This window comes from Somniosus microcephalus, chromosome 11, assembly GCF_052327205.1.
Source record: "Somniosus microcephalus isolate GS21.2 chromosome 11, FLI_Smic_1.0, whole genome shotgun sequence".
NCBI lineage: Eukaryota > Metazoa > Chordata > Chondrichthyes > Squaliformes > Somniosidae > Somniosus > Somniosus microcephalus.
In genome coordinates, this window is record NC_140997.1 from 119380254 (window position 1) to 119405152 (window position 24899).

The window sequence follows — 24899 nt, forward strand, 5'->3', positions numbered from 1 at the left end:
GGGTCAGTGTGGCTGAGTACAGGTTGGTCAGTGTGCTGAGTACAAGTGGGTCACTGTGGCAGGGAACAGGTGGATCAGTGCGGCTGAGTACAGGTGGGTCAGTGTGGCTGAGTACCGGTGGGTCAGTGTGGATGAGTACAGGTGGGTCAGTGTATTGTGTACAAGTGTGTCAGTGTGGCTGACTACAGGTGGGTCAGTGTACTGAGTACAGGTGGGACAGTGTGGCTGAGAACAGGTGGGTCAGTGTGGCTGAGTACAGGACGGTCAGTGTGGATGAGAACAGGTGGGTCAGTGTACTGAGTACAGGTGGGTCAGTGTACTGAGTACAGGTGGTTAAGTGTGGCTAAGTACAGGTGGGTCAGTGTGGCTGAGCACAGGTGGGTCAGTGTGCTGAGAACAGTTGGGTCAGTGTGGCAGAGTACAGGTGGGTCAGTGTGGCTGAGTACAGGTGGGTCAATGTGGTTGAGTACAGGTGAGTCAGTGTGGCTGAGTACAGGTGGGTCAGTGTATTGAGTACAAGTGTGTCAGTGTGGCTGACTACAGGTGGGTCAGTGTACTGAGTACAGGTGGGGCAGTGTGGCTGAGAACTGGTGGGTCAGTGTGGCTGAGTACAGGTGGGTCAGTGTGGCTGAGTACAGGTGGGTCAGTGTGGCTGAATACAGATGGGTCAGTGTACAGAGTAAAGATGGGTCAGTGTGGCTGAGTACAGGTGGTCAGTGTGGCTGAGTACAGGTGGGTCAGCATACTGAGTACAGGTGGCTCAAAGTGGCTGAGTACGGGTGGGTCAGTGTGGCTGAGTACAGGACGGTCAGTGTGGCTGAGAACAGGTGGGTTAGTGTACTGAGTACAGGTGGGTCAGTGTACTGAGTACAGGTGGGTCAATGTGCCTGAGTACAGGTGGGTCAGTATACTGAGTACAGGTGGGTCAGTGTGGCTGAGCACAGGTGGGTCAGTGTGCTGAGAACAGTTGGGTCAGTGTGGCAGAGTACAGGTGGGTCAGTGTAGTGAGTACAGGTGGGTCAGTGTGGCTGAGTACAGGTGGGTCAGTGTACTGAGTACAGGTGGGTAAGTGTGTCTGAGTACAGGTGGGTCAGTTTAATGATTTCAGGTGGGTCAATGTGGCTGGGTACAGGCGAGACAGTGTGGCTGAGTACAGGTGGGTCAGTGTACTGCATACCGGTGGGTCAATGTGGCTGAGCACAGGTGGGTCAATGTACTGAGTACAGTTGAGTCAATTTACAGCGTACAGGTGGGTCAGTGTACTGAGTCGAGGTGGGTCAGTGTGGCTGAATACAGGTGGGTCAGTGTGGCCGAGTACAGGTGAGTCAGTGTGGCTGAGTACAGGTGGGTCAGTGTGGCCGAGTACAGGTGAGTCAGTGTGGCTGAGTACAGGTGGGTCAGTGTACTGAGTACAGGTGGGACAGTGTGGCTGAGGACAGGTGAGTCAGTGTGGCTGAGTACAGGTGGGTCAGTGTACTGAGTACAGGTGGGTCAGTGTGGCTGAGTACAGGTGGGTCAGTGTGGCTGTGTACAGGTGGGTCAGTGTGGCTGTGTACAGGTGGGTCAGTGTGGCTGAGTACAGGTGGGTCAGTGGGGCTGAGTACAGGTGGGTCAGTGTGGCAGAGTACAGGTGGGTCAGTGTGGCTGAGTACAGGTGGGTCTGTGTGGCTGAGTACAGGTGGGACAGTGTGGCTGAGGACAGGTGAATCAGTGTACTGAATACAGGTGGGACAGTGTACTGAGTACAGGTGGGTCAGTGTGGCTGAGTACAGGTGGGTTAGTTTACTGAGTATAGGTGGGTCACTGTACTGAGTACAGGTGGGTCAGTGTGGCTGAGTACAGGTGGGTCAGTGTGGCTGAGTACAGGTGGGTCAGTGTGGCCGAGTACAGGTGAGTCAGTGTGGCTGAGTACAGGTGGGTCAGTGTGGCTGAGTACAGGTGGGTCAGTGTGGCTGAGTACAGGTGGGTCAGTGTGGCCGAGTACAGGTGAGTCAGTGTGGCTGAGTACAGGTGGGTCAGTGTGGCTGAGTACAGGTGGGTCAGTGTACTGAGTACAGGTGGGTCAGTGTACTGAGTACAGGTGGGTGAATGTGGCTGAGTACAGGTGGGTCTGTGCGGCTGAGTACAGGTGGGTCAGTGTGGCCGAGTACAGGTGGGTCTGTGCGGCTGAGTACAGGTGGGTCAGTGTGGCCGAGTACAGGTGAGTCAGTGTGGCTGAGTACAGGTGGGTCAGTGTGGCTGAGTACAGGTGAGTCAGTGTGGCTGAGTACAGGTGGGTCAGTGTGGCTGAGTACAGGTGGGTCAGTGTGGCTGAGTACAGGTGGGTCAGTGTGGCTGAGTACAGGTGGGTCAGTGTGGCTGAGTACAGGTGGGTCAGTGTGGCTGAGTACAGGTGGGTCAGTGTGGCTGAGTACAGGTGGGTCAGTGTGGCTGAGTACAGGTGGGTCAGTGTGGCTGAGTACAGGTGGGTCATTGTGGCTTAGTGCAGCCGGGTCAGTGTGGCTGAGAACAGGTAGGTCAGTGTGCCGAGTACAGGAGGGTCAGTGTGGCCGAGTACAGGTGGGTCAGTGTGGCTGAGTACAGTTGGGTCAGTGTGGCCGAGTACAGGTGGGTCAGTGTGGCCGAGTACAGGTGGGTCAGTGTACTGAGTACAGGTGGGTCAGTGTGGCTCAGTACAGGTGAGTAAGTGTACGGAGTACAGGTGGGTCAGTGTGGCTCAGTATTGGTGGGTAGTGTGGCTGAGTAAAGGTGGGTCAGTGTGCTGAGTACAGGTGGGTCAGTGTACTGAGTACAGGTGGGTCAATGTGCCTGAGTACAGGTGGGTCAGTGTGGCCAAGTACAGATGGGTCAGTGTGGTGTGAACAGATTGGTCAGATGACTGAGTACAGGTGGGTCAGTGTGGCTGAGTACAGGAGGGTCAGTGTGGCTGAGTACAGGTGGGTCAGTGTGGCCGAGTACAGGTGGGACACTGTTGCTGAGTACAGGTGGGTCAGTGTGGCTGAGTACAGGTGGGTCAGTGTGGCTGAATACAGATGGGTCAGCATACTGAGTACAGGTGGCTCAATGTGGCTGAGTACAGGTGGGTCAGTGTGGCTGAGTACAGGTGGGTCAGTGTGGCTGAGTACAGGTGGCTCAGTGTGGCTGAGTACAGGTGGGTCACTGTGGCTGAGTACAGGTGAGTCAGTGTGGCTGAGTACAGGTGGGTCAGTGCACTGAGTGCAGGTGGGTCACTGTACTGAGTACAGGTGCGTCAGTGTACTGAGTACAGGTGGGTCAGTTTGGCTGAGTACAGGTGGGACAATGTGGCAGAGTACAGGGGGGTCAGTGTGGCAGAGTACAGGTGGGTCACTATGGCAGAGTACAGGTGGGTCAATGTGGCAGAGTACAGGTGGGTCAGTGTGGCAGAGTACAGGTGAGTCAGTGTGGATGAGTACAGGTGGGTCAGTGTAGCTGAGTACAGATGGGTCAGTGTAGCTGAGTACAGATGGGTCAGTATACTGAGTATAGTTGGGTCAGTGTGGCTGAGTACAGGTGGGCCAGTATACTGAGTATAGGTGTGTCTGTGTGGCTGAATACAGGTGGGTCAGTGTGGCTGAGTACAGGTGGGTCAATGTGGCAGAGTACAGGTGGGTCAATGTGGCAGAGTACAGGTGGGTCAGTTTGGCAGAGTACAGGTGGGTCAATGTGGCAGAGTACAGGTGGGTCAGTATGGCTGAGTACAGGTGGGTCAGTGTGGTTGAGTGCAGGTGGGTCAATGTGGCTGAGTACAGGTGGGTCAGTGTGGCTGAGTACAGGTGAGTCAGTGTGGCTGAGTACAGGTGGGTCAATGTGGCTGAGTACAGGTGAGTCAGTGTGGCTGAGTACAGGTGAGTCAGTGTGGCTGAGTACAGGTGGGTCAGTATGGCTGAGTACAGGTGGGTCAGTGTGGCTGAGTACAGGTGAGTCAGTGTGGCTGAGTACAGGTGGGTCAATGTGGCTGAGTACAGGTGAGTCAGTGTGGCTGAGTACAGGTGGGTCAGTGTGGCTGAGTACAGGTGGGTCAGTGTGGCTGAGTACAGGTGGGTCAGTGTGGCAGAGTACAGGTGGGTCAGTGTGGCAGAGTACAGGTGAGTCAGTGTGGATGAGTACAGGTGGGTCTGTGTAGCTGAGTACAGGTGGGTCAGTGTGGCAGAGTACAGGTGAGTCAGTGTGGATGAGTACAGGTGGGTCTGTGTAGCTGAGTACAGGTCGGTCAGTGTGGCTGAGTACAGGTGGGTCAGTGTGGCGGAGTACAGGTGGGCCAGTTTGGCTGAGTACAGGTGGGTCAGTGTGGCTGAGTACAGGTGGGTCAGTGTGGCTGAGTACAGTTGGGTCAGTGTGGCTGTGTACAGGTGGGTCAGTGAGGCTAAGTACAGGTGGGTCAGTGTGGCTGAGTACAGGTGAGTCGGTATACTGAGTACAGGTGGGTCAGTGTGGATGAGTACAGGTGGGTCCATGTGGCTGAGTACAGAAGGGTGAGCGTGGCAAAGTACAGGTGGGTCAGTGTGGTTCTGTACAGGTGGGTCAGTGTGGCTGAGTACAGGTGGTTCAGTGTGGCCGAGTACAGGTGGTTCAGTGTGGCCGAGTACAGGTGGGTCAGTGTGGCCGAGTACAGGTGAGTCAGTGTGGCTGAGTACAGGTGGGTCAGTGTGGCTGAGTACAGGTGGGTCAGTGTGGCTGAGCACAGGTGGGTCAGTGTGGCCGAGTACAGGTGAGTCAGTGTGGCTGAGTACAGGTGGGTCAGTGTGGCTGAGTACAGGTGAGTCAGTGTGGCTGAGCACAGGTGGGTCAGTGTGGCCGAGTACAGGTGGGTCAGTGTGGCTGAGTACAGGTGGGTCAGTGTGGCTGTGTACAGGTCGGTCAGTGTACTGAGTACAGCTGTGTCAGTGTACTAAGTACAGGGGGTCAATGTGCATGATTACAGGTGGGACAGTGTACTGAGTAAAGGTGGGTCAATGTGCCTGAGTACAGGTGGGTCAGCGTACAGAGTACAGGTGGGTCAGAGTGGCTGAGTACAGTTGGGTCAGTGTGGCTGAGTACAGGTCTGTCATTGTGGCTGAGTACAGGTGGGTCAGTGTGGGCGAGTAGAGGTGGGTCAGTGTGGCTGAGTACAGGTGGGTCAGTGTGGCTGAGTACAGGTGGGTCAGTATACTGAGTACAGGTGGCCCATGTGGCTGAGTACAGGTGGGTCAGTGTGGCTGAGTACAGGTGGGTCAGTGTGGCTGAGTACAGGTGGGTCATTGTGGCTGAGTACAGGTGGGTCAGTGTACTGAGTACAGGCGGGTCAGTGTGGCTGAGTACAGGTGTGTCATTGTGGCTGAGCACAGGGGGGTCATTGTGGCTGAATACAGGTGGGTCAGTGTACTGAGTACAGGTGGCTCAGTGTGGCCGTGTACAGGTGGGTCAGTGTGGCTGAGTACAGGTGGGTCAGTGTGGCTGAGTACAGGTGGGTCAGTGTGGCCGAGTACAGGTGGCTCAGTGTGGCCTTGTACAGGTGGCCCAGTGTGGCCGAGTACAGGTGGGACAGTGTGGCCGAGTACAGGTGGGTCAGTGTGGCTGAGTACAGGTGGGTCAGTGTAGCTGAGTACAGGTGGGTCCGTTTATTGAGTACAGGCGGGTCAATTTGGCTGAGTACAGAAGGCTCAGTGTGGCTGAGTACAGGTGGGTCAGTGTGGCTGAGTACAGGTGGGTCAGTGTGGCTGAGTACAGGTGGGTCAGTGTGCCTGAGTACAGGTGAGTCAGTGTGGCTGAGTACAGGTGGGTCAGTGTGGCCGAGTACAGGTGAGTCAGTGTGCCTGAGTACAGGTGAGTCAGTGTGGCTGAGTACAGGTGGCCCAGTGTGGCCGAGTACAGGTGGGTCAGTGTGCCTGAGTACAGGTGAGTCAGTGTGGCTGAGTACAGGTGGCCCAGTGTGGCCGAGTACAGGTGGGTCAGTGTGGCTGAGTACAGGTGGGTCAGTGTGGCTGATTACAGGTGGGTCAGTGTGGCCGAGTACAGGTGGGTCAGTGTGGCTGAGTACAGGTGGGTCAGAGTGGCTGAGTACAAGTGGGTCAGTGTGGCTGAGTACAGGGGGGTCAGTGTGGCTGAGTACAGGTGGGTCAGTGTGTCTGAGTACAGGTGGGTCAGTGTGGCTGAGTACAGGTGGGTCAGTGTGGTCGAATACAGGTGGCTCAGTGTGGCCGTGTACAGGTGGCCCAGTGTGGCCGAGTACAGGTGGGTCAGTGTGGCCGAGTACAGGTGGGTCAGTGTGGCCGAGTACAGGTGAGTCAGTTTGGCTGAGTACAGGTGGGTCAGTGTGTCTGATTACAGGTGGGTCAGTGTGGCTGAGTACAGGTGGGTCATTGTGGCTGAATACAGGTGGGTCAGTGTGGCTGTGTACAGGTGGGTCAGTGTGGCTGAGTACAGGTGGGTCAGTGTGGCTAAGTACACGTGGGTCAGTGTGGCTGAGTACAGGCGAGTCAGTGTGGCTGAGTACAGGTGGGTCAGAGTGGCTGAGTACAGGTGGGTCAGTGTGGCTGAGTACAGGTGAGTCAGTGTGGCTGCGTACAGGTGGGTCAGTATACTGAGTACAGGCGGGTCAGTGTGGATCTGTGCAGGTGGGTCAGTGTGGATCTGTACAGGTGGGACAGTGTGGCTGAGTATAGGTGCGTCATTGTGGCTGAGAACAGGTGGGTCAGTACACTGAGTACAGGTGGGTCAATGTGGCTGAGTGCAGGTGGGTCAGTGTGGCTGAGTACAGGTGGGTCAGTGTGGCTGAGTACAGGTGAGTCAGTGGTCTGAGTACAGGTGGGTCATTGTGGCTGAGTAGAGTTGGGTCAGTGTACTGAGTACAGGTGGGTCAGTGTGGCTGAGTACAGGTGGGTCAGTGTGGCTGAGTACAGGTGGGTCAGTGTGGCTGAGTACAGGTGGGTCAGTGTGGCCGAGTACAGGTGAGTCAGTTTGGTTGAGTACAGGTGGGTCAGTGTGGCTGATTACAGGTGGGTCAGTGTGGCTGAGTACAGGTGGGTCAGTGTACTGAGTAAATGTGGGTCAGTGTGGCTGAGTACAGGTGGGTCAGTGTAGCTGAGTACAGGTGGGTCAGTGTGGCTGAGTACAGGTGGGTCAGTGTGGGCAAGTACTGGTGGCTCAGTATGGGCGAGTAGAGGTGGGTCAGTGTGGCTGAGTACAGGTGTGTCAGTGTGGCTGAGTACAGGTGGGTCAGTCTGGGCGAGTACAGGTGGCCCATGTGGCTGAGTACAGGTGGGTCAGTGTGGCTGAGTACAGGTGGGTCAGTGTGGCTGAGTACAGGTGGGTCAGTGTGGCTGAGTACAGGTGGGTCAGTGTGGCTGTGTACAGGTAGGTCAGTGTACTGAGTACAGCTGGGTCCGTGAACTGAGTACAGGTGGGTCCGTGTGGCTGAGTACAGGTGGGTCACTGTGGCTGCGTACAGGTGAGTCAGTGTGGCTGAGTACAGGTGGGTCAGTGTGGCTGAGTACAGGTGGGTCAGTGTGGCTCAGCACAGGTGGGTCAGCGTCCTGAGTACAGGTGGGTTCATGTGCCTCAGTACAGGTGAGTCAGTGTGGCTGAGTACAGGTGATTCAGTGTGGCTGAGTACAGGTGGGTCAGAGTGGCTGAGTACAGGTGGGTCAGTGTGGCTGAGTACAGGTGGGTCAGTGTGGCCGAGTACAGGTGGCTCAGTGTGGCCATGTACAGGTGGGTCAGTGTGGCCGAGTGCAGGTGGGTCAGTGTGGCCGAGTAGAGGTGAGTCAGTTTGGCTGAGTACAGGTGGGTCAGTGTGGGTGAGTACAGGTCTGTCATTGTGGGTGAGAACAGGTGGGTCAGTGTGGCTGAGTACAGGTGGGTCAGTGTGGCTGAGTACAGGTGGATCATTGTGGCTGAATACAGGTGGGTCAGTGTGGCTGAGTACAGGTGGGTCAGTGTACTGAGTAAATGTGGGTCAGTGTGGCTGAGTACAGGTGGGTCAGTGTAGCTAAGTACAGGTGGGTCAGTGTGGCTGAGTACAGGTGGGTCCGTTTAATGAGTACAGGCGGGTCAATTTGGCCAAGTACAGATGGCTCAGTGTGGCTGAGTATAGCTGAGTCAGTGTGGCTGAGTACAGGTGGGTCAGTGTGGCTGAGTACAGGTGGGTCAGTGTGGCTGAGTACAGGTGAGTCAGTGTGGCTGAGTACAGGTGGGTCAGTATACTGAGTACAGGCGGGTCAGTGTGGATCTGTACAGGTGGGTCAGTATACTGAGTACAGGCGGGTCAGTGTGGATCTGTACAGGTGGGTCAGTGTGGATCTGTACAGGTGGGACAGTGTGGCTGAGTATAGGTGCGTCATTGTGGCTGAGAACAGGTGGGTCAGTACACTGAGTACAGGTGGGTCAATGTGGCTGAGTACAGGTGGGTCAGTGTGGCTGAGTGCAGGTGGGTCAGTGTGGCTGAGTACAGGTGGGTCAGTGTGGCTGAGTACAGGTGGGACAGTGTGGCTGAGAACAGGTGCGTCATTGTGGCTGAGAACAGGTGGGTCAGTATACTGAGTACAGGTGGGTCAATGTGGCTGACTACAGGTGGGTCAGTGTGGCTGAGTACAGTTGGGTCAGTGTGGCTGAGAACAGGTGAGTCAGTGTGGCTGAGAACAGATGGGTCAGTGTGGCTGAGAACAGGTGGGTCAGTGTGGACGAATACAGGTGGGTCAGTGTGGCTGAGTACAGGTGGGTCAATGTGGCTGAGTACAGGTGGGCCAGTGTGGACGAATACAGGTGGGTCAGTGTGGCTGAGTACAGGTGGGTCAGTGTGGCTGAGTACAGGTGGGTCAGTGTGGCTGAGTACAGGTGGGCCAGTGTGGCTGAGTACAGGTGGGTCAGTGTACTGAGTACAGGTGGGTCAATGTGGCTGAGTACAGTTGGGTCAGTGTACTGAGTACAGGTGGGTCAGTGTGGCTGAGAACATGTGGGTCAGTATACTGAGTACAGGTGGGTCAGTGTGGCTGAGAACATGTGGGTCAGTATACTGAGTACAGGTGGGTCAGTGTGGCAGACTACAGGTGGGTCAGTGTGGATTTGTTCAGGTGGGTCACTGCGGCTGAGTTCAAGTGGGTCAGTGTGGCTGAGTACAGATGTGTCAGTGTGGCTGAGTACAGGTGAGTCAGTGGTCTGAGGACAGGTGGGTCAATGTGGCTGAGTACAGTTGGGTCAGTATACTGAGTACAGGTGGGTCAATGTGGCTGAGTACAGTTGGGTCAGTGTACTGAGTACAGGTGGGTCAGTGTGGCTGAGTACAGGTGGGTCAGTGTGGCTGAGTACAGGTGGGTCAGTGTGGCTGAGTACAGGTGGGTCAGTGTGGCTGAGTACAGGTGGGTCAGTGTGGCTGAGTACAGGTGGGTCAGTGTGGCTGAGTACAGGTAGGTCAGTGTGGCTGAGTACAGGTGGGTCAGTGTGGGCGAGTACAGGTGGCCCATGTGGCTGAGTACAGGTGGGTCAGTGTGGCTGAGCACAGGTGTGTCAGTGTACTGAGTAAATGTGGGTCAGTGTGGCTGAGTACAGGTGGGTCAGTGTGGCCGAGTACAGGTGGGTCAGTGTGGCTGAGTACAGGTGGGTCAGTGTGGCTGAGTACAGGTGGGTCAGTGTGGCTGAGTGCAGGTGGGTCAGTGTGGCTGAGTACAGGTGGGTCAGTGTGGCTGAGTACAGGTGGGTCAGTGTGGCTGAGTACAGGTGTGTCAGTGTACTGAGTAAATGTGGGTCAGTGTGGCTGAGTGCAGGTGGGTCCATGTGGCTGAGTACAGAAGGGTGAGTGTGGCAGAGTACAGGTGGGTCGGTGTGGATCTGTACTGGTGGGTCAGTGTGGCTCAGTACAGGTGGCTCAGTGTGGCCGAGTACAGGTGTCTCAATGTGGGTGAGTACAGGTGGCTCAGTGTGGGCGAGTACAGGTGGCTCAATGTGGCTGAGAACAGGTGGGTCAGTGTGGATGAGTACATTTCGGTCAGTGTGGCTGAGTACAGGTGGGTCAGTGTGGCAGAGTACAGGTGGGTCAGTGTGGCTGAGTACAGGTGGGTCAGTGTGGCTGAGTACAGGTGGGTCAGTATACTGAGTACAGGTGGCTCAGTGTGGCTGAGTACAGGTGGGTCAGTGTGGCCGAGTACAGGTGGCTCAGTGTGGCTGAGTACAGGTGGGTCAGTGTGGCTGAGTACAGGTGGGTCAGTGTAGCTGACTACAGCTGGGTCAGTGTGGCTGAGTACAGGTGGGTCAGTGTGGCTGAGTACAGGTGGGTCAGTGTGGCCGAGTACAGGTGGCTCAGTGTGGCCATGTACAGTTGGGTCAGTGTGGCCGAGTACAGGTGGGTCAGTGTGGCCGAGTACAGGTGGGTCAGTGTGGCCGAGTACAGGTGAGTCAGTTTGGCTGAGTACAGGTGGGTCAATGTGGCTGAGTACAGGTGGGTCAGTGTGGCTGAGTACAGGTGGGTCAATGTGGCTGAGTGCAGGTGGGTCAGTGTGGCTGAGTACAGTTGGGTCAGTGTGGCTGAGTACAGGTTGGTCAGTGTGGCTGGGTACAGGTGGGTCAGTGTGGCTGAGTACAGGTTGGTCAGTGTGGCTGAGTACAGTTGGGTCAGTGTGGCTGAGTACAGGTGGGTCAGTGTGGCTGAGTACAGGTGGCTCAGTGTGGCCATGTACAGTTGGGTCAGTGTGGCCGAGTACAGGTGGGTCAGTGTGGCCGAGTACAGGTGGGTCAGTGTGGCCGAGTACAGGTGAGTCAGTTTGGCTGAGTACAGGTGGGTCAATGTGGCTGAGTACAGGTGGGTCAGTGTACTGAGTACAGGTGGGTCAGTGTGGCTGAGTACAGGTGGGTCAGTGTGGCTGAGTACAGGTGGGTCAGTGTGGCTGAGTACAGTTGGGTCAGTGTGGCTGAGTACAGGTGGGTCTGTGTGGCTGAATACAGGTGGGTCAGTGTGGCTGAGTGCAGGTGGGTCAGTGTGGCTGAGTACAGGTGGGTCAGTGTGGCTGAGTACAGGTGGGTCAGTGTGGCTGAGTGCAGGTGGGTCAGTGTGGCTGAGTACAGGTGGGTCAGTGTGGCTGAGTACAGTTGGGTCAGTGTGGCTGAGTACAGGTGGGTCAGTGTGGCTGAGTACAGGTGGGTCTGTGTGGCTGAATACAGGTGGGTCAATGTGGCTGAGTACAGGTGGGTCAGTGTGGCTGAGTACAGGTGGGTCTGTGTGGCTGAATACAGGTGGGTCAGTGTGGCTGAGTACAGTTGGGTCATTGTGGCTGAGAACAGGTGGGTCAATGTGGCTGAGTACAGGTGGGTCAGTGTGGCTGAGTACAGGTGGGTAAGTGTGGCTGAGTACAGTTGAGTCATTGTGGCTGAGAACAAGTGGGTCAGTGTGGCTGAGTACAGATGTGTCAGTGTGGCTGAGTACAGGTGAGTCAGTGGTCTGAGTACAGGTGGGTCAGTGTGGCTGAGTACAGTTGGGTAAGTGTACTGAGTACAGGTGGGTCAGTGTGGCTGAGTACAAGTGGGTCAGTGTGGCTGAGTACAGGTGGGTCAGTGTGGCTGAGTACAGGTAGGTCAGTGTGGCTGAGTACAGGTGGGTCAGTGTGGCAGAGCACAGGTGGGTCAGTGTGGCTGAGTACAGGTGGGTCAGTGTGGCAGAGTACAGGTGGGTCAGAGTGGCAGAGCACAGGTGGGTCACTGTGGCTGAGGACAGCTGGGTCAGAGTACTGAGTAAATGTGGGTCAGTGTGGCTGAGTGCAGGTGAGTCAGTGTGGCTGAGTACAGAAGGGTGAGTGTGGCAGAGTACAGGTGGGTCGGTGTGGATCTGTACTGGTGGGTCAGTGTGGCTGAGTACAGGTGGGTCAGTGTGGCTGAGTACAGGTGGGTCAGTGCACTGAGTACAGGTGGCTCAGTGTGGCCGAGTACAGGTGGCTCAATGTGGGCGAGTACAGGTGGCTCAGTGTGGGCGAGTACAGGTGGCTCAATGTGGCTGAGAACAGGTGGGTCAGTGTACTGAGAACAGGTGGGTCAATGTGGCTGAGTACAGGTGGGTCAGTGTGGATGAGTACATTTGGGTCAGTGTGGCTGAGTACAGGTGGTTCAGTGTGGATGAGTACATTTGGGTCAGTGTGGCTGAGTACAGGTGGGTCAGCGTGGATGAGTACATTTGGGTCAGTGTGGCTGAGTACAGGTGGGTCAGTGTGGATGAGTACAGGTGGGTCAGCGTCCTGAGTACAGGTGGGTTAATGTGCTTCAGTACAGGTGATTCAGTGTGGCTGAGTACAGGTGGGTCAGTGTGGCTGAGTACAGGTAGGTCAGTGTGGCTGAGTACAAGTGGGTCAGTGTGGCCGAGTACAGCTGGCTCAGTATGGCCGTGTACAGATGGGTCAGTGTGGCCGAGTACAGGTAGGTCAGTGTGGCCGAGTACAGGTGGGTCAGTGTGGCCGAGTACAGGTGGGTCAGTGTGGCCGAGTACAGGTGAGTCAGTTTGGCTGACTACAGGTGGGTCAGTGTGGCTGATTACAGGTGGGTCAGTGTGTCTGAGTACAGGTGGGTCAGTGTGGCTGAGTACAGGTGGGTCAGTGTAGCTGAGTACAGGTGGGTCAGTGTGGCTGAGTACAGGTGGGTCAGTGTGTCTGAGTACAGGTGGGTCAGTGTGGCTGAGTACAGGTGGGTCAGTGTGGCTGAGTACAGGTGAGTCAGTGTGGCTGAGTCCAGGTGGGTCAGAGTGGCTGAGTACAGGTGGGTCAGTGTGGCTGAGTACAGGTGAGTCAGTGTGGCTGAGTACAGGTGGGTCAGTATACTGAGTACAGGCGGGCCAGTGTGGCTGAGTACAGGTGGTTCAGTGTGGCTGAGTACAGGTGGGTCAGTGCGGCTGAGTACAGGTGGGACAGTGTGGCAGAGTATAGGTGAGTCAGTGTACTGAGTACAGGTGGGTCACTGTGGCAATGTACAGGTGGATCAGTGTGGCCGAGTACAGGTGGGTCAGTGTGGCTGAGTACAGGTGGGTCAGTGTGGCTGAGTACAGGTGGGTAAGTGTGGCTGAGTACAGGTGGGTCAGTGTGGCTGAGTACAGGTGGGTCAGTGTGGCTGAGTACAGGTGGGTCAGTGTGGCTGAGTTCAGGTGGGTCAGTGTGGCTGAGTGCAGGTGGGTCAGTGTGGCTGAGTACAGGTGGGTCAGTGTGGCTGAGTATAGCTGAGTCAGTGTGGCTGAGTACAGGTGGGTCAGTGTGGCTGAGTACAGGTGGGTCAGTGTGGCTGAGCACAGGTGGGTCAGCGTCCTGAGTACAGGTGGGTTAATGTGCCTCAGTACAGGTGAGTCAGTGTGGCTGAGTACAGGTGATTCAGTGTGGCTGAGTACAGGTGGGTCAGTGTGGCTGAGTACAGGTAGGTCAGTGTGGCTGAGTACAGGTGGGTCAGTGTGGCCGAGTACAGCTGGCTCAGTGTGGCCGTGTACAGGTGGGTCAGTGTGGCCGAGTACAGGTGGGTCAGTGTGGCCGAGTACAGGTGGGTCAGTGTGGCCGAGTACAGGTGAGTCAGTTTGGCTAACTACAGGTGGGTCAGTGTGGCTGATTACAGGTGGGTCAGTGTGTCTGAGAACAGGTGGGTCAGTGTGGCTGAGTACAGGTGGGTCAGAGTAGCTGAGTACAGGTGGGTCATTGTGGCTGAATACAGGTGGGTCAGTGTGGCTGAGTGCAGATGGGTCAGTGTAGCTGAGTACAGGTGGGTCAGTGTAGCTGAGTACAGGTGGGTCAGTGTAGCTGAGTACAGGTGGGTCAGTGTGGCTGAGTACAGGTGGGTCCGTTTAATGAGTACAGGTGAGTCAGTGTGGCTGAGTACAGGTGGGTCAGTGTGGCTGAGTACAGGTGAGTCAGTGTGGCTGAGTACAGGTGGGTCAGTATACTGAGTACAGGCGGGCCAGTGTGGCTGAGTACAGGTGGTTCAGTGTGGCTGAGAACAGGTGGGTCAGTGCGGCTGAGTACAGGTGGGACAGTGTGGCAGAGTATAGGTGAGTCAGTGTACTGAGTACAGGTGGGTCACTGTGGCAATGTACAGGTGGATCAGTGTGGCCGAGTACTGGTGGGTCAGTGTGGCTGAGTACAGGTGGGTCAGTGTGGCAGAGTACAGGTGAGTCAGTGTGGATGAGTACAGGTGGGTCAGTGTAGCTGAGTACAGATGGGTCAGTGTAGCTGAGTACAGATGGGTCAGTATACTGAGTATAGTTGGGTCAGTGTGGCTGAGTACAGGTGGGCCAGTATACTGAGTATAGGTGTGTCTGTGTGGCTGAATACAGGTGGGTCAGTGTGGCTGAGTACAGGTGGGTCAGTGTGGCAGAGTACAGGTGAGTCAGTGTGGATGAGTACAGGTGGGTCAGTGTAGCTGAGTACAGATGGGTCAGTGTAGCTGAGTACAGATGGGTCAGTATACTGAGTATAGTTGGGTCAGTGTGGCTGAGTACAGGTGGGCCAGTATACTGAGTATAGGTGTGTCTGTGTGGCTGAATACAGGTGGGTCCGTGAACTGAGTACAGGTGGGTCCGTGAACTGAGTACAGGTGGGTCCGTGTACTGACCACATGTGGGTCAGTGTGGCTGACCACATGTGGGTCAGTGTGGCTGAGTACAGGTGGGTCAGTGTACTGAGTACAGGTGGGTCACTGTGGCAGGGTACAGATGGGTCAGTGTAATGAATACAGGTGGGTCAGTGTGGCTGTGTACAAGTGGGTCAGTGTGGCTGAGTACAGGTGGGTCAGTGTGGCTGAGTGCAGGTGGGTCAGTGCGGCTGAGTGCAGGTGTGTCAGTGCGGTGAGTATAGGTGGGTCAGTGTGGCTGAGTACAGGTGGGTCAGTTAGCTGAGTACAGGTGGGTCAATGTGCCTGAGTACAGGTGCGTCAGTGCGGCTGAGTACAGGTGGGTCAGTGATGCTGAGTACAGGTGGGTCAGTGTGGCTGAGTACAGGTCGGTCAGTGTGGCTGAGTACAGGTCGGTCAGTGTACTGAGTACAGGTTGCTCAGTGTGGCCGTGTACAGGTGGCCCATTGTGGCTGAGTACAGGTGGGTCAGTGTGGCTGAGTACAGGTGGGTCAGTGTGGCTGAGTACAGGTGGCCCATTGTGGCTGAGTACAGGTGGGTCAGTGTGGCTGAGTACAGGTGGGTCAGTGTGGCTGAGTACAGGTGGTTCTGTGTGGCCGAGTACAGGTGGGTCAGTGTGGCCGAGTACAGGTGGGTCAGTGTGGCCGAGTACAGGTGGGTCAGTGTGGCTGAGTACAGGTTGGTCACTGTGGCTGAGTACAGGTGAGTCAGTGTGGCTGAGTACAGTTGGGACTCTGTACTGAGTACAGGTGGGTCCGTCAACTGAGTACAGGTGGGTCCGTGAACTGATTCCAGGTGGGTCCGTGTACTGACCACATGTGGGTCAGTGTGGCAGAGTACAGGTGGGTCAGTGTACTGAGTAAATGTGGGTCAGTGTGGCTGATTACAGGTGGGTCAGTATACTGAGTACAGGTGGCTCAAAGTGGCTGGGTGCAGGTGTGTCAATGTGGCTGACTACATGTGGGTTAGTGTGGCAGAGTTCAGGTGGGTCAGTTTAATGAGTACAGGCGGGTCAATCTGGCTGAGTACAGATGGCTCAGTGTGGCTGAGTACAGGTGGGTCAGTGTGGCTGAGTATAGCTGAGTCAGTGTGGCTGAGTACAGGTGGGTCAGTGTGGCTGAGTACAGGTGGGTCAGTGTGGCTGAGTATAGCTGAGTCAGTGTGGCTGAGTACAGGTGGGTCAGTGTGGCTGAGTACAGGTGGGTCAGTGTGGCTGAGTACAGGTGGGTCAGTGTGGCTGAGTACAGGTGGGTCAGTGTGGCTGAGTACAGGTGGGTCAGTGTGGCTGAGTACAGGTGGGTCAGTGTGGCTGAGTACAGGTGGGTCAGTGTACTGAGTAAATGTTAGTCAGTGTGGCTGAGTACAGGTGGGTCCGTATACTGAGTACAGGTGGGTAAGTTTGGCAGACTAGATGTGGGTCAGTTTGGCAGAGTACAGGTGGGTCAGTTTGGCAGAGCACAGGTGAGTCAGTGTGGCTGAGTACAAGTGGGTCAGTATACTGAGTACAGGAGGGTCAATGTGGCTGAGTACAGGTGGGTCAGTGTGGATCTGTACAGGTGGGTCGGTGTGGCTGAGAACAGGTGGGTCAGTGTGGATCTGTACAGGTGGGACAGTGTGGCTGAGAACAGGTGAGTCAGTGTGGCTGAGAACAGGTGGGTCAGTATATGGAGTACAGGTGGGTCAATGTGGCTGAGTACAGGTGGGCCAGTGTGGCCGAGTACAGGTGAGTCAGTGTGGCTGAGAACAGGTGGGTCAGTATACTGAGTACAGGTGGGTCAATGTGGCTGAGTACAGGTGGGTCAATGTGGCTGAGTACAGGTGGGTCAGTATACTGAGTACAGCTGGTTCGGTGTGGCTGAGTGCAGGTGGGTCAGTGTGGCTGAGTACAGCTGGGTCAGTGTGGCTGAGTACAGGTGGGTCAATGTGGCTGAGTACAGAAGGGTGAGTGTGGCAGAGTACAGGTCGGTCAGTGTGGATCTGTACAGGTGGGTCAGTGTGCCTGAGTACAGGTGGTTCAGTGTGGCCGAGTACAGGTGGTTTAGTGTGGCCGAGTACACGTGGGTCAGTGTGGCCGAGTACAGGTGGGTCAGTTTGGCTGAGTACAGGTGGGTCAGTGTGGTCGAGTACAGGTGGGTCAGTGTGGCTGAGCACAGGTGGGTCAGCGTACTGAGTACAGGTGGGTTAATGTGCCTCAGTACAGGTGAGTCAGTGTGGCTGAGTACAGGTGATTCAGTGTGGCTGAGTACAGGTGGCTCAGTGTGGCCGTGTACAGGTGGCCCAGTGTGGTTGAGTACAGGTGGGTCAGTGTGGCTGAGTACAGGTGGGTCAGTGTGGCCGTGTACAGGTGGCCCAGTGTGGTTGAGTACAGGTGGGTCAGTGTGGCTGAGTACAGGTGGCTCAGTGTGGCCGAGTACAGGTGAGTCAGTTTGGCTGAGTACAGGTGGGTCAGTGTGGCTGATTACAGGTGGGTCAGTGTGGCTGAGTACAGATGGGTCAGTGTAGCTGAGTACAGGTGAGTCAGTGTGGCTGAGTACAGGTGGGTCAGAGTGGCTGAGTACAGGTGGGTCAGTTTGGATCTGTACAGGTGGGTCAGTGTGGATCTGTACAGGTGGGTCAGTGTGGCTGAGTACAGGTGGGTCAGTTTGGATCTGTACAGGTGGGTCAGTGTGGATCTGTACAGGTGGGTCAGTGTGGCTGAGAACAGGTGCGTCATTGTGGCTGAGAACAGGTGGGTCAGTATAATGAGTACAGGTGGGTCAATGTGGCTGAGAACAGGCGAGTCACTGTGGCTGAGAACAGGTGGGTCAGTATATGGAGTACAGGTGGGTCAATGTGGCTGAGTACAGGTGGGCCAGTGTGGCTGAGTACAGGTGAGTCAGTGTGGCTGAGAACAGGTGGGTCAGTATACTGAGGACAGGTGGGTCAATGTGGCGGAGTACAGGTGGGTCAATGTGGCTGAGCACAGGTGGGTCAGTGTGGCTGAGTACAGGTGGGTCAGTGTGGCTGAGTACAGTTGAGTCATTGTGGCTGAGAACAAGTGGGTCAGTATACTGAGTACAGGTGGGTCAATGTGGCAGAGTACAGGTGGGTCAGTGTGGCAGAGTACAGGTGTGTCAGTGTGGATCTGTACAGGTGGGTCAGTGTAGCTGAGTACAGGTGGGTCAGTGTGGCTGAGTACAGGTGGGTCAGTGTAGCTGAGTACAGGTGGGTCAGTGTGGCTGAGTACAGGTGGGTCAGTGTGGCTGAGTACAGGTGGGTCAGTGTAGCTGAGTACAGGTGGGTCAGTGTAGCTGAGTACAGGTGGGACAGTGTGGCTGAGTACAGGTGTGTCATTGTGGCTGAGTACAGGTGGGACAGTGTGGCTGAGTACAGGTGGGTCAGTGTGGCTGAGTACAGTTGAGTCATTGTGGCTGAGAACAAGTGGGTCAGTATACTGAGTACAGGTGGGTCAATGTGGCTGAGTACAGATAGGTCAGTGTGGCTGAGTACAGGTGGGTCAGTGTGGCTGAGTACAGGTGGGTCAGTGTGGCTGAGTACAGGCGGGTCAGTCTGGCTGAGTACAGGTGGGTCAGTGTGGCTGAGTACAGGTGGGTCAGTGTGGCTGAGTACAGGTGGGTCAGTGTGGCTGAGTACAGTTGAGTCAGTGTTCTGAGAACAGGTGGGTCAGTTTGGCTGAGTACAGGTAGGTCAGTGTTCTGAGTAAATGTGGGTCAGTGTGGCTGAGTGCAGGTGAGTCAGTGTGGCTGAGTACAGGTGTGTCAGGGTACTGAGTAAATGTGGGTCAGTGTGGCTCAGTACAGGTGGGTCCATGTGGCTGAGTACAGAAAGGTGAGTGTGGCAGAGTACAGGTGGGTCGGTGTGGATCTGTACAGGTGGTTCAGTGCGGCTGAGTACAGGTGGGTCAGTGAACAGAGCACAGGTGGGTCAGTGTGGCTGAGTACAGGTGGGTCAGTGCGGCCGAGTACAGGTGGCTCAATGTGGGCGAGTACATGTGGCTCAGTGTGGGCGAGTACAGGTGGCTCAATGTGGCTGAGAACAGGTGGGTCAGTGTACTGAGTACAGGTGGGTCAATGTGGCTGAGTACAGGTGGGTCAGTGTGGATGAGTACATTTGGGTCAGTGTGGCTGAGTACAGGTGGTTCAGTGTGGCTGAGCACAGGTGGGTCAGCGTACTGAGTACAGGTGGGTCAGTGTGGATGAGTACATTTGGGTCAGTGTGGCTGAGTACAGGTGGTTCAGTGTGGCTGAGTACAGGTGGGTGAGTGTGGCTGAGTACAGGTGGGTCAGTGTGGCTGAGTACAGGTGGGTCAGTGTGGCTGAGGACAGGTGGCTCAGTGTGGCCGTGTACAGGTGGCCCAGTGTGGTTGAGTACAGGTGGGTCAGTGTGGCTGAGTACAGGTGGGTCAGTGTGGCTGAGTACAGGTGGCTCAGTGTGGCCGTGTACAGGTGGCCCAGTGTGGCCGAGTACAGGTGAGACAGTGTGGCCGAGTACAGGTGGGTCAGTGTGGCCGAGTACAGGTGAGTCAGTTTGTCTGAGTACAGGTGGGTCAGTGTGGCTGAGTAAATGTGGGTCAGTGTGGCTGAGTACAGGTGGGTCAGTGTAGCTGAGTACAGGTGGGTCAGTGTGGCTGAGTACAGGTGGGTCAGTGTAGCTGAGTACAGGTGGGTCAGTGTGGCTGAGTACAGGTGGGTCAGTGTAGCTGAGTACAGGTGGGTCAGTGTGGCTGAGTACAAGTGGGTCAGTGTAGCTGAGTACAGGTGGGTCAGTGTAGCTGAGTACAGGTGGGACAGTGTGGCTGAGTACAGGTGGGTCAGTGTAGCTGAGTACAGGTGTGTCATTGTGGCTGAGTACAGGTGGGACAGTGTGGCTGAGTACAGGTGTGTCATTGTGGCTGAGTACAGGTGGGTCAGTGTGGCTGAGTACAGGAGGGTCATTGTGGCTGAGTACAGGTGGGACAGTGTGGCCGAGTACAGGTGGGTCAGAGTGGCTGAGTACAGGTGGGTCATTGTGGCTGAGTACAGGTGGGTCAGTGTGGCTGAGTACAGGTGGGTCAGTGTGGCTGAGTACAGGAGGGACAGTGTGGCTGAGTACAGGTGGGTCATTGTGGCTGAGTACAGGAGGGACAGTGTGGCTGAGTACAGGTGGGTCAGTTTGGATCTGTACAGGTCGGTCAGTGTGGCTGAGAACAGGTGAGTCACTGTGGCTGAGAACAGGTGGGTCAGTATATGGAGTACAGGTGGGTCAATGTGGCTGAGTACAGGTGAGTCAGTGTGGCTGAGAACAGGTGGGTCAGTGTGGGCGAGTACAGGTGGGTCGGTGTGGCTGAGAACAAGTGGGTCAGTATACTGAGTACAGGTGGGTCATTGTGGCTGAGTACAGGTGGGTCAGTGTGGCTGAGTACAGGTGGGTCAGTGTGGCTGAGTACAGGTGGGTCAGAGTGGCTGAGTACAGGTGGGTCAGTGTGGCTGAGTACAGGTGGGTCAGTGTAGCTGAGTACAGGTGGGTCAGTGTGGCTGAGTACAGGTGGGTCAGTGTGGCTGAGTACAGGAGGGACAGTGTGGCTGAGTACAGGTGGGTCAGTTTGGATCTGTACAGGTGGGTCAGTGTGTATCTGTACAGGTGGGTCAGTGTGGCTGAGAACAGGTGCGTCATTGTGGCTGAGAACAGGTGGGTCAGTATAATGAGTACAGGTGGGTCAATGTGGCTGAGTACAGGTGGGTCAGTGTGGGTGAGTACAGGTGGGTCAGTGTGGCTGAGAACAGGTGAGTCACTGTGGCTGAGAACAGGTGGGTCAGTATATGGAGTACAGGTGGGTCAATGTGGCTGAGTACAGGTGGGCCAGTGTGGCTGAGTACAGGTGAGTCAGTGTGGCTGAGAACAGGTGGGTCAGTATACTGAGTACAGGTGGGTCAATGTGGCTGAGTACAGGTGGGTCGGTGTGGCTGAGAACAAGTGGGTCAGTATACTGAGTACAGGTGGGTCAATGTGGCAGACTACAGGTGGGTCAGAGTGGCAGAGTACAGGTGGGTCAGTGTGGATTTGTACAGGTGGGTCAGTGGGCTGAGTACAGATGGATCAGTGTGGCTGAGTACAGGTGGGTCAGTGTGGCCGAGTACAGGTGGGTCAGTGTGGCTGAGCACAGGTGGGTCAGTGTGGCTGAGTGCAGGTGGGTCAGTGTGGCTGAGCACAGGTGGGTCAGTGTGGCTGAGTACAGGTGGGTCAGTGTGGCTGAGTACAGGTGGGTCAGTGTAGCAGAGCACAGGTGAGTCAGTGTGGCTGAGTACAGTTGGGTCAGTGTGGCAGAGTACAGGTGGGTCAGTGTACTGAGTACAGGTGGCTCAGTGTGGCCGAGTACAGGTGGCTCAATGTGGGCGAGTACAGGTGGCTCAGTGTGGGCGAGTAGAGGTGGCTCAGTGTGGCTGAGTACAGGTGGGTCAGTGTGGCTGAGTACAGGTGGGTCAGTGTGGCTGAGTACAGGTAGGTCAGTATACTGAGTACAGGTGGGTCAATGTGGCTGAGTACAGGTGGTTCAGTGTGGCTGAGTACAGGTGGGTCAGTGTGGCTGAGTACAGATGGGTCAGTGTACAGAGTAAAGGTAGGTCACTGTGGCTGAGTACAGGTGGGTCAGTGTGGCTGAGTACAGGTAGGTCAGTATACTGAGTACAGGTGGGTCAATGTGGCTGAGCACAGGTGGGTCAGTGTGGCTGAGTACAGGTGGGTCAGTGTGGCTGAGTACAGGTGGCTCAGTGTGGCCGAGTACAGGTGGCCCAGTGTGGCTGAGTACAGGTGGGTCAGTGTGGCCGAGTACAGGTGGCCCAGTGTGGCTGAGTACAGGTGGGTCAGTGTACTGAGTACAGGTGTGTCAGTGTGGCTGAGTACAGGTGGGTCAGTGTGGCTGAGTACAGGTGGGTCAGTGTAGCCGAGTACAGGTAGGTCAGTGTGGCCGAGTACAGGTGGGTCAGTGTGGCCTTGTACAGGTGGGTCAGTGTAGCCGAGTACAGGTGGGTCAGTGTGGCCGAGTACAGGTGGGTCAGTGTAGCTGAGTACAGGTGAGTCAGTGTGGCTGAGTACACGTGAGTCATTGTGGCTGAGAACAGGTGAGTCATTGTGGCTAAGAACAGGTGGGTCAATGTGGCTGAGTACAGGTGGGTCAGTGTGGATGAGTACAGTTGTGTCAGTGTGGCTGAGTACAGGTGGGTCAGTATACTGAGTACAGGCGGGCCAGTGTGGCTGAGTACAGGTGGTTCAGTGTGGCTGAGTACAGGTGGGTCAGTGCGGCTGAGTGCAGGTGGGACAGTGTGGCAGAGTATAGGTGAGTCAGTGTACTGTGTACAGGTGGGTCACTGTGGCAATGTACAGGTGGATCAGTGTGGCTGAGTACAGGTGGGTCAGTGTGGCTGAGTACAGGTGGGTCAGTGTACTGAGTACAGGTGGGTCAATGTGCCTGAGTACAGGTGGCTCAGTGTACAGGTTACAGGTGGGACTCTGTACTCAGTACAGGTGGGTCCGTGAACTGAGTACAGTTGGGTCCGTGGACTGAGTACAGGTGGGTCCGTGTACTGACCACATGTGGGTCAGTGTGGCTGACCACATGTGGGTCAGTGTGGCTGAGTACAGGTGGGTCATTGTACTGAGTACAGGTGGGTCACTGTGGCAGTTTCCAGGTGGGTCAGTGCGGCTGAGTACAGGTGGGTCAGTGTCGCTGAGTACAGGTGGGTCAATGTGGCTGAGTACAGGTGGGTCAGTGTCGCTGAGTACAGGTGGGTCAGTGTGGCTGAGTACAGGTGGGTCATTGTACTGAGTACAGATGGGTCACTGTGGCAGTGTACAGGTGGGTCAGTGCGGCTGAGTACAGGTGGGTCAGTGTCGCTGAGTACAGGTGGGTCACTGTGGCAGTGTACAGGTGGGTCAGTGCGGCTGAGTACAGGTGGGTCAGTGTCGCTGAGTACAGGTGGGTCAGTGTGGCTGAGTACAGATGGGTCAGTGTAATTAATACAGGTGGGTCAGTGTGGCTGTGTACAGGTGGGACAGTGTGGCTGTGTCCAGGTGGGTCAGTGCGGCTGAGTGCAGGTGTGTCAGTGCGGCTGAGTACAGGTGGGTCAGTGTCGCTGAGTACAGGTGGGTCAGTGTGGCTGAGTACAGATGGGTCAGTGTAATTAATACAGGTGGGTCAGTGTGGCTGTGTACAGGTGGGACAGTGTGGCTGTGTACAGGTGGGTCAATGTGCCTGAGTACAGGTGGGTCAGTGCGGCTGAGTACAGGTGGGTCAGTGTGGCTGAATAGGGGTGGGTCAGTTAACTGAGCACAGGTGGGTCAATGTGCCTGAGCACAGGTGGGTCAGTGTACTGAGTACAGGTGGATCAGTGTGGCTGAGTGCAGGTGGGTCAGTGTGGCTGAGTACAGGTGGGTCAGTGTGGCTGAGTACTGGTGGGTCAGTGTGGCCGAGTACAGGTGGGTCAGTTTGGCCAAGTACAGGTGGGTCAATGTGGCCGAGTACAGGTGGGTCAGTGTGGCCGAGTACAGGTGGGTCAGTGTGGCTGAGTACAGGTGGCTCAGTGTGGCCAAGTACAGGTGGGTCAATGTGGCCGAGTACAGGTGGGTCAGTTTGGCCGAGTACTGTTGGGCCAGTGTGGCTGAGTACAGGTGGCTCAGTGTGGCCAAGTACAGGTGGGTCAATGTGGCCGAGTACAGGTGGGTCAGTGTGGCCGAGTACAGGTGGGTCAGTGTGGCCGAATGCAGGTGGGTCAGTTTGGCCGAGTACAGGTGGGTCAGTGTGGCTGAGTACAGGTGGGTCAGTGTGGCTGAGTACAGATGGGTTAGTGTACTGAGTAAATGTGGGTCAGTGTGGCTGAGTACAGGTGGATAAGTGTGGCTGAGTACAGGTAGGTTAGTGTGGCTGAGTACATGTGGGTCAGTATACTGAGTACAGGTGTGTCAAAGTGGGTGGGTGCAGGTGTGTCAATGTGGCAGACTGCACGTGGGACAGTGTGGCTGAGTGCAGGTGGGACGTGTACTGAGTACAGGTGCGTCAGTGCACTGAGTACAGGTGGGTCAGTGTGGTGAGGTCCTGCAGGATAAGTGTGGATGTATCACAGAATCACAGAATCACAGAATCCCCACAGTGCAGATAGAGGCCATTTCGGCCCATCGAGCCTGCACCGACACATATCCCACCCTATCCCCGTAACCCCACGTATTTAATCCCCTAACACTAAGGGTCAATTTATCATAGCCAAATCAACCTAACCCGCACATCTTTGGACAGTGGGAGGAAACCGGAGTACCCGGAGGAAACCCACGCAGACACAGGGAGAATGTGCAAACTCCACACAGACAGTCGCCCGAGGCCGGATTTGAACCCGGGTCCCTGGCGCTGTGAGGCAACAGTGCTAACCACTATGCCACCGTGCCCTCCTGCAGGCGTACGGTTGGATGCCTCATTCTGGTTTGAGATATTGCTTCATGTTTGGTCAGGGAGCTGGTGTATGCCTGGGTCCCACTGGGTTATACATGGATCATACAGGTTTATGGCTTGGCCCTGCTGGGTAGTACTGGGTGAAGCCTGGGTCCTGCTGGGCTCTGCTGTATAACACTGACTGCTGTGTAACACTAGGGTACAGTACTGGTGGTACAGGACTGTCACTGTACAACACTGGGGTCCAGTACTGGTGCGTACACGTCAGTCACTGTGTAACACTGGGTTACAGTACTGGTGGGTACAGGTCTGTCACTGTACAACACTGGGGTACAGTACTGGTGGGTACAGGTCTGTCACTGTACAACACTGCGGTATAGTACTGGTGGGTACAGGTCTGTCACTACAACAATGGGGTACAGTACTGGTGGGTACAGGTCTGTTACTGTTCAACACTGGGGTACAGTACTGGTGGGTACAGGTCAGTCACTGTATAACACTGGGGAACAGTACCGGTGGCTACTGGTCTGTCACTGTGTAGCACTGGGATACAGTACTGGTGGGTATAGGTGTGTCACTGTGTAACACTGGGGTACAGTACTGGTGGGCACAGGTCTGTCACTATAACACTGGGGTACAGTACTGGTGGGTGCAGGTCTGTCACTGTATAACACTGAGGTACAGTACTGCTGGGTACAGGCCTGTCACTATAACACTGGGGTACAGTACTGGTGGGTGCAGTTCTGTCACTGTATTACACTGGGGTACAGTACTGGTGGGTGCAGGTCTGTCACTGTATTACACTGGGGTACAGTACTGGTGGGTGCAGGTCTGTCACTATAACACTGGGGTACAGTACTGGTGGGTGCAGGTCTGTCACTGTGTAGCACTGGGGTACAGTACTGGTGGG

At 55.7% G+C, this 24899-nt stretch overlaps 1 protein-coding gene across 1 annotated transcript in view; it reads right to left on the reverse strand.

Annotated features, from left to right (window-relative positions):
* The window catches only part of LOC147110843 (voltage-dependent calcium channel subunit alpha-2/delta-2-like), a 2842873-nt gene that overhangs the window by 2436167 nt on the left and 381807 nt on the right, over positions 1-24899 (reverse strand). The gene's annotated exons all lie outside the window — the stretch shown is intronic.